General features: G+C 36.8%; 2 pseudogenes; both read right to left on the bottom strand.

Annotated features, from left to right (window-relative positions):
• Positions 1–1,705: 1,705 nt before the first annotated feature.
• LOC105795951 (60S ribosomal protein L27a-3-like) lies at positions 1,706–2,766 on the bottom strand (annotated as a pseudogene).
• A 1,138-nt stretch (positions 2,767–3,904) lies between these two features.
• LOC105795950 (60S ribosomal protein L27a-2-like) lies at positions 3,905–4,525 on the bottom strand (annotated as a pseudogene).
• Positions 4,526–8,933: the final 4,408 nt, after the last annotated feature.

Raw genomic sequence — 8,933 nt, 5'->3', positions numbered from 1 at the left:
AAAGAAAAAAGTTGATGGCACTGTAGACAGGTACAAAGCTCGATTGGTAGCTAAGGGCTTTTCTCAGCATGCAGGGACTGATTTTTGGGATACGTTTAGTCTAGTAGTACGGGAAGTTACGATAAGAACAGTGCTTGCTATTGTTGTGATGAAAGGGTGGTCACTACGACAGGTGGATGTGAATAATGCATTCCTAAATAGGAAGCTAACTGAAGAGATTTTCATGGATCAACCAACTGGTTTTGATGTGTACGGGCTCAATGGTCAGCAGCTGGTCTGTAAGCTGAATAAAGCTTTGTATGGTTTACGTCAGGCTCCCCGTGCATGGTTTCACACACTCAAATAGTTTTTGGTAAGTCAACTGAGTTTTCATGCGACACAAGCTGATCCCTCTTTGTTCATTCATGGGTCTAGTGACAGTCAGATGATTCTTATGGTCTACGTCGATGACATAGTCATCACTGGCAGCTCCCGTAAAGACATTGATGATGTGGTGCATCAACTTCACAATCAGCTTGCTCTAAAAGACTTGGGACAGCTTAGTTTCTTTCTTGGCATTGAGGTTCAGTCCATGTATCAAGGACTGTTACTCACCCAACGAAAGTACATTCAAGACATACTACGAAAAGTAGGAATGGAGGGTGTAGCTGCCATACCTACCCATATGGTTAGTTTTCCTAAGCTGGTTGCTTCTAATGATGGTCAGGCAACTGTCGATGGACACCTTTACCGTAGCACTATTGGTATGCTACAATATCTATGTATTATACGGCCTGACGTATCCTTCTGTGTTAATAAACTAAGTCAATACATGAATTCACCTAGTGAGGTTCATTGGAAAACAGTTAAACGAGTTCTTAAATACCTAGCTGGAACCATGGAACATGGGATATTTTTCTCCAAAGGACAGTTTAAACTGGTGTGTTACTCAGATGCTGACTGGGCCTCTTCAGTTGAAGACAGGCGTTCTACCATAGGTTATGTTATCTACCTAGGGCCAAACCCAATAGCTTGGTGCTCCAAGAAGCAAGCTGTTATGTCCAGGTCGTCTTCAGAAGCTGAATACCGCAGCCTGGCAAACTGTATATCCGAGCTCGTGTAGGTTCGACCGCTACTGGAAGAGATAGGGGTTCATATGGAACAGCCACCAATTGTCTGGTGTGATAACACGTCTACAGTGTCTATGTTTGCTAATCCAACGCATCATGCAAGAGTTAAGCATGTTGAAATTGACTATCACTTTGTCCGTGAGAAAGTGGTTGATGGCTCACTACAAGTCAACTATGTTCCATCATCTAGTCAGATTACAAATGCTCTTGCTAAACCTATTGCTCCCAAGAAGTTTGTAGGTTTTCGAGAGGCACTTCAAGTTACAAAAAAAGATATAGTGACTGAGTTTAAGGAAATTAAAAGACCGGGAGAATGTTAGAGTAATAAAAGAAAGTTGGTTAGTCGTTAAGCTGTTAAGCCAGCAGTTAGTCAACAGTTAGTTGGTTAAGAAAGTTAACAGTCTATAGTCTTTGTATAAATACATGAGTTGATCTTCCATTGCAACACAAGTTGATAATATTCATCAATATCTGTTATATGTATAATTCAACACTGACGATAGAGATAGCACGAACAGCTAATAGCAATCTCATTAAAGTATCAAGAATTTCCCCATCTTAACTTAAATCAAGCAAATGCAACAAAGCAAAACACGAGAAAATAAACACCATACCATATATTGTTGAAGCAAAATTAAGAATGTTATGGTAAAATCTCATTTCAAAAATTAAGTCCTAGATGATAATATAAGAGATCAAAAAGCAAAAACCCTAACCTAGGCAGTGAGAACAACCGTCCCACCAGCCTCCTTAATCTTCTTCTTAGCAGTCTTAGACACTAACTTAGCCTTAACCACCATTGGTTGATTCTAGGGCAGCACACCTTTTCCCAAGACCTTAAAGTACCCAAACTGGGTCATTCGATCATCGACGCCGAATCCTTGTTGGCCTTTGCCTTCACGTCTTGTGGGATGAGAGACCAGAGCTTGTCGATGTTGATGATGGGGCAGTAAAACTTGTTGCGGAGTTTGTGGAAGTACCTCATACCCACTTTCCCAAAATACCCAGGGTGGTACTTGTCGAAGAGGATCCGGTGGTGGTGTATACCTCCAGCGTTTCCTCGACCCCCCGGATGCTTGCGGTGCTTGCCAATACGACCATGACCGACGCTCAGGTGGCCGCGCTTCTTACGGTTCTTTTTGAAACAGGTTGTCACTGTTAGACACTTGGATTGAACGGGACTTCTGTAAGCGCGGCTGATAGACGAGAAAAATGAAAATAGGTTTTTGTCAGTTTTTATTGTGTGGTGGACAATGGTTTTTTTTTGTCTTTTAGGGCTTTGTGATTTGATGGATCTAAATAGGGGTTGGCCCTTATCACGTTGGGCTTAAAGGGTGCAAAATTGATTTGGATCTTAGAATTGTGATTTTTTTTTTATTTGGGAAAATATATAGATAAATTTAGCATAGGAGATATTTTGATTTGGGTTGGGCTTTAAGGCTAGTTTCACACTTACTCGGCTAATGTGTTCACTACTAATTTAAGTAAACTAAATCATGTTTCTTTTGCTTTGTTGAAAGGGTTGTAACAAACAAATAATTACAGTTTTTAAGGTAGCATTGCAGCCTACAAATTGCCTCGCGATACCATGATAATCAACTGAACACGTCGTTGCATTAGCCATGTGGATTTCAACACGCTCACTTTCGGTGTACATTTAAGAGCAGGAAAATGAAAGCCCTCTCTTTGCTGAACCTCAAAGTTACAGCCTTGCTTCCCTTCTTCGCAACAGTTTTATTTTCAAAGTTACAACCGTGGTTGCATTGGGAAATTTTGGTTATTGTTTTGTAGTCATCTTATTCTTCACTCACTACTGTATGTATTGTTTCAGCTTCGCCTCAAATGAACACTTAAATCCCTGTGGTACCAAGCAAGAAATTAACCTTATGCCTCACTCACTTCATGCATTTCTCATGCTCAAGGGTAGACGGTAATAATACTAGAAAATAAAGAAAACTCGATCAAAGTATCGTCTTCAAAATAATTTTATCCTACAAAGTTTAGATCTCAAAATACCAATTACAAAATATGATGGCCACCAAGTGAATTGCCAATTTACGGTCCATAATAAATGTCTATTTCTTTCCCTTCTGCATCCATGAACTTTAACATAACTTCTTGAATACGTAGGACCACATTAAGCAATGGCACCACATCTAACACACCATTCCCAGATTAGTAAATTGCTAATGTCAATGAAGCAGGGCAGCTAAGACATATGCTTTTCGTACTTTCATTTTGGTCTGCAACACCTATTAATAAGCTGGGTTTCAGCATGGAAAATGGGGAATGGCTCAACTAGGGGTATAATCGAACCGAGCTGAGCCCAAATACTGCCAAGCTTGGCTCAAGATATAATCGAGCTCGATTAAGCTCGTTTACCAATTTCTGAATTCGAGCTCATGCTCAACTCATTAATTAAGTTTAGGGTTAATAATATATATTAAGGATAATAGCATAATTTAATAATATAAATTTATGAAAAGCTCAATAAAACTTACGATCCGTTCAAGTCAAGTATTACTACACTCGAATTCGGCTCGACGGAGAGCTCGACTCAATAATTACTAAAGCAAGTTCAAAGTTTTTTCGAGTTGAACTCGAGTAACTTATGAGCACCAACAGATTGCATCTTAGACCACTAAAATTTATTCCAAAATTCACCAACACAAAAGAGAGCTATCACTAGTCCCCCCCATAAGATTCATCATAAATTTCCATGCCAAAGTTTTGAACCGCTTCAAACTATGCAGGAAAACCTTAATCCCATACATCACATACAACAAGCCATTGCATCCGGGGCTAATAAGTTTTCAACGTAAGTCCATGTCTACCAAAATCCATGGTATGCAACAAAGCACAACAAGATGAACTACATATCTCAAAACTTATCACATATAATATCTATAATTGAGCCAAAACTACGGATGTTAATGCAAAATCTGATTTCAAAATAAGTCCAAGATAATGTAATAATAGAGATGTCATTCAGATCTAAAAGCAAAAGACCTAACCTAAGCGGTGAGCACAACCGCACCACCAGCCTCCTTAATCTTCTTCTCAGCAGTCTAGGACACCAACTTAGCCTTAACCACGACCGGTTGATTCTCGGGTAACACACCTTTCCTCAGGACCTTAAAATACCCGAATCGGGTCACGTCGATCATCGACGCCGAATCCTTGTTGGCCTTTGCCTTCACGTCTTGTGGGACGAGAGACCAGAGCTTGTCGATGTTGACGATGGGGCAGTAAAACTTGTTACGGAGTTTATGGAAGTACCTCATACCCACTTTCCCGAAATACCCAGGGTGGTACTTGTCGAAGAGGATCCGGTGGTGGTGCATACCTCCGGCGTTTCCTCGACCCCCCGGGTGCTTGCGGTGCTTGCCGATACGGCCATGACTGGCGCTCACGTGGAATGTTTAGTTATTTTTATTTTATTTTATTTTATTTTATTTTATTTTACTTTGGATTTTTATAACTCTAGTTTTCTTCTTTCATTACAAATTTTTAACACGGATTTTAATATTCTTATGAAATTGAGGATTTTGTGAAAACCATAACATATTTTAGGTATATGGTCCCTCTTAAATTATTTTTGTCATTAAGAGTCAAACTAATCTCAACCCTAATTAAAAGTAAATTTTGAACATATTTTTAATAAAATAAAGAAACTCCAAATAAATGTAACCATTAATGATATTAAATTCAATAACATTTGTCACATGTTAGTCTCTCATAAAAAAACTAACGTGCTTTAGTATTTTGGGATAATTTTATAATATTGATAAATTTAGGTATTAAATTAGACCACAAAAGCTTAAGTAATAAATTATTTGAAAAAATCATTTTCATGTAATATTGGGCAAAAAAGGTTATGTACCAAGTAAAGGTCAAAAATCCATGTACTTAGGCATAATTTGAAATTCAATTTCAATTAAAATTTATCAATTTTGCTAGTTGATTAGGCTACCATAATATAGTCATATGATTGACAGAAATAAACATATCAAATTGATAAAAATTGGTGAAAATGATTTATTGTGTTAATAATTGGATTAGATTTTAAAATTGAAAAGTAAGAATACTTACTTTTTAACTTTTTAAGTACAAGGACTAAATAAAAATTTTACTAAAGTATAACGACTAAAAATGATTAAATTGAAAATATTAACTAAATCTAAAATTTTACACATATTACAATATCTACAACACATAATCTTACTTTCATAAACTTGATTCAACCCTCATTTAAGTTTTAGGAACTCCATTCTCATCATTCAAAATTTTATATACACTAAAATATATCACACTATTAATAACAAATCTTTTCAAGCTTTCTCATAACCATTAAACTAAAATATCATGTTAAAAAGTTTTCTTTAAAAAAAAAACTATTGAAACATTTCTTTCTAGCTTTGTTTTCTCACCCACTAAAACTCATGAAATGATAGGTTAATGTTTAAAAGATTGATGGTGTAAATGAGTTTAGGAGGTTTGTTTTTTAAGTGATTTAGCAAAATTTTGAGTAGTTACTTTTAGAAAATGCAAGGGAAAATGAGAGAAGAAGAAAAGCCTCCATGAGAAACAATGGCCGACTATTACACTACTGATGAGGGCTGGCTTCTTCTTAAATTTTACCTTAAAAATTGTTCAAATGGGTCAAAAGCCCAAGTCCACCCATGAAATTCTAAAGTTTTTAAAATTTGTGCCTCACTTTTTTAATTCAGTTTTTTTGGGTAAAATACTAATAAAAGCCCTTTTTTTTTAAATTACTGAAATTGACCCGGTAAAAATTAATTATTGGAATGGCCTAATTCCCAGAAAACGCGTCCACGTCAGCGCGTTGTCAGGTGACAAAGCAGGAAAACGCTTCCTCAAGGAAGCATTTTCCCCGTGTCGCTACAGTACCAACGGTCAAAAAAATAGCCGTTGGCCCCAACGGTCAAAAAAAAACTATAAAATCCCCCTTTCATTTTTTTCATACTTAAATCCTTTTTCTCAAATTCTCTCATATTTCTCTCCAATATTCTCTCATATTTATCTCAAATCCTCTCAAATTCCTCTCAAAGCTCTCTTTAATTATTTTAAAAAAAGCACTAATTTTATTTTTTAAATTTTTTTTAAATCATAAAAATTTGATCATGTTAGCAATGGTCGGAAAATTAATTCGTCTCGATAACAAGCACATATCCGTCGAACAAATGAAAATGGTAAGTGTTAAATTTAATTTTTAAATATTATTTAAGATTTTTTTCATTTATGCAATTTTAAATTATTTTATTTTATTATTTCTTATAACAGTCTGTAGATCGGATATTGCAACGCTATATCCGTAATATGCATCGTCCTCCATCATCGTTGATAGAGAATTACATGCGGGAAGCGGGTTTTTGGCACATGGCGACGGTAGGCCGCGGATGCAAGTTGGACCCGAAACTCATTAGTGCATTGATAGAGAGGTGGAGACCCAAGACACACGCATTTCATCTTCCATGTGGAGAGTGTACTATCACGTTGGAAGACGTAAATTTGCAATTGGGATTGCCGGTGGACAGGTACGGGGTCACCGAGTCTGTTCAATCTGGTGATTAGGGAGCGGTATGCTACAAGCTTTTGGGCGCTATTCCAGATTATATTAACGGAGGTCGGATCGAGATGGACTGGTTACGAGACATATTTCCGAAGCCAGATGATGATTCTACCGAACTAGAAAGAATCTGATATGCTCAGGCATACATTCTTGAGATAATTGGAGGTTATCTGATGTCGGACTTGTCACGGAACCTTGTACATCTGAGATGGCTGTTGAAACTCATTGATTTTAAAGCAACTGGTGAATTTAGTTAGGGGTCTACCGTGTTGGCAACATTGTACCGGGAGATGTGCGGGGTAACACGACCGAATAAAGTGAAAATTGGAGGTTGCCTATCACTACTGCAGTCATGGGCACAGTTTCGCTTTCCATTTTTACGTCATCGAATGAACCACCCATATACATTCCCACTCATAACGAGGTAAATTTTATATTAGATTTTATAATTATTATGTATATTTAAAATATAATCGTATGCTAAAAATTTATTTAATTAGGTGGAATCATTCGGCAAGTTATGCTCGATTACCTACCTCTCTTGAAGATATACGGCTTCTATTAGACCAACAGTCGGAAGCACAAGTAAGTATTCAATAAAATAGATATACATAATGAGATACTCGATTCGTATTTAGTATTTAGTATTTAGTATTTAGTATTTAGTATTTAGTATTTAGTATTTAGTATTTAGTATTATGTATATAACTAATATTTCCATCATGTTTATATAGTTTCAATGGACACCATACGAGGATCCGGCAATTCGGGCAATAATTCCGGATGAATACTTCCAAAATTCAAACATTTGTAATGTAAAAGTCTTATTGGTCAACTTTGCGATCATAGAGATGCACCAGTTAGACAGAGTATTACAGCAATTTGGATTCCGACAACCGATTCCCGTGACACCTAAGATGTTGGATGATCATCACAGAATCGACTTACGGTAATTATATACGGATTGGCCGAGATTCTGGGCACACTATATCCAAATGTGGAAAGATCGGTATGATTATATACCTACTCGGGAACCGATCATCGTTCCAGAGTTAGCGTGCGTGCCAGAATACATGCCATGGTTTAAGATCCATGGCAAGCCATATTTACTGTCGGAAGAGGAAAGGCAGTGGCAATTGAGTGTCCAAAGGGAACGACGTGGCCCTTTAAATCCAAGAAGAAGGGACGATGACGCAGGCCCATCAACAGAGCCCACACAATCACCAGGCCCAGCAATAGCAAACACGATACCACCCGCCCAACACTTCAACCGACGACGACCACAAAGACGACCTTTTTCAGATGATGCCAGGTGCGTATCCTAGCCCTTTTATGTATCATAACCCTTATATGTTTCCTTTTTCTAGTCTTATGGCAGGTTGGAGTCCATGGCCCGGTTCATCTCCATTTTTTATTACGCTGAGTGGACCGTCGATATTTATGCCACCGTCGCACAAGGGATCGCACGAGGGGCTGTCGGGGAGCTCTTTTTTTTACCAATCCCCATCACCTTATGGGTTTCAAACACCTTCACTGTCGGTGATGCAAATACCTCCACAATCACTATTCTATCAAAGTGGGTCATCCTACCAACACCGACAACCAGATCCCCTACCAGAGGAATTAGAATCCCCCCGGAGCAACCACAATCCCCACTAGAAGCTGGACAAAGGAGGAATCCAGCGCGTAACCGTCGACGACCGCCATGTGGCACTGAATCCAGCAGGCACGGAGATTGATTTTTATTTTAATATATTTGTACAAACATTTTGAATATTGATGCCTATTACATGTAATAAAACAAAAATTCTTTTATATTATTTCATGTAATAAAATAGAAATTTACTTTTATATTTTTAATAAAATAGAAATTCTTTTATATTATTTCATGTAATAAAATAGAAATTACTTTTATATTTTTAATAAAATAGAAATTCTTTTACATAAGACAATATTTTGAATATTTCTATATTATTTCATTTAATAAAATAAAACGTTGTTTTGAATAAAGTAATTGTAATTTACTTTAATATTTTTAATAAAATAGAAATTCTTTTAAATAAGACAATATTTTGAATATTTCTATATTATTTCATTTTAAAAAATATAAATAATACAATATAGTTTTTTTTACAATAACGTTCAACTATTGCGATTTGGACATGATCTACTCGTATGGCCTAGATTCCTACACCATCCGCACAACTTCTATTGGCTGACTGTTTCTTGGA

This window comes from Gossypium raimondii, chromosome 3, assembly GCF_025698545.1.
Source record: "Gossypium raimondii isolate GPD5lz chromosome 3, ASM2569854v1, whole genome shotgun sequence".
Lineage (NCBI taxonomy): Eukaryota > Viridiplantae > Streptophyta > Magnoliopsida > Malvales > Malvaceae > Gossypium > Gossypium raimondii.
This window is presented reverse-complemented; position numbering and strand designations above follow the sequence as displayed.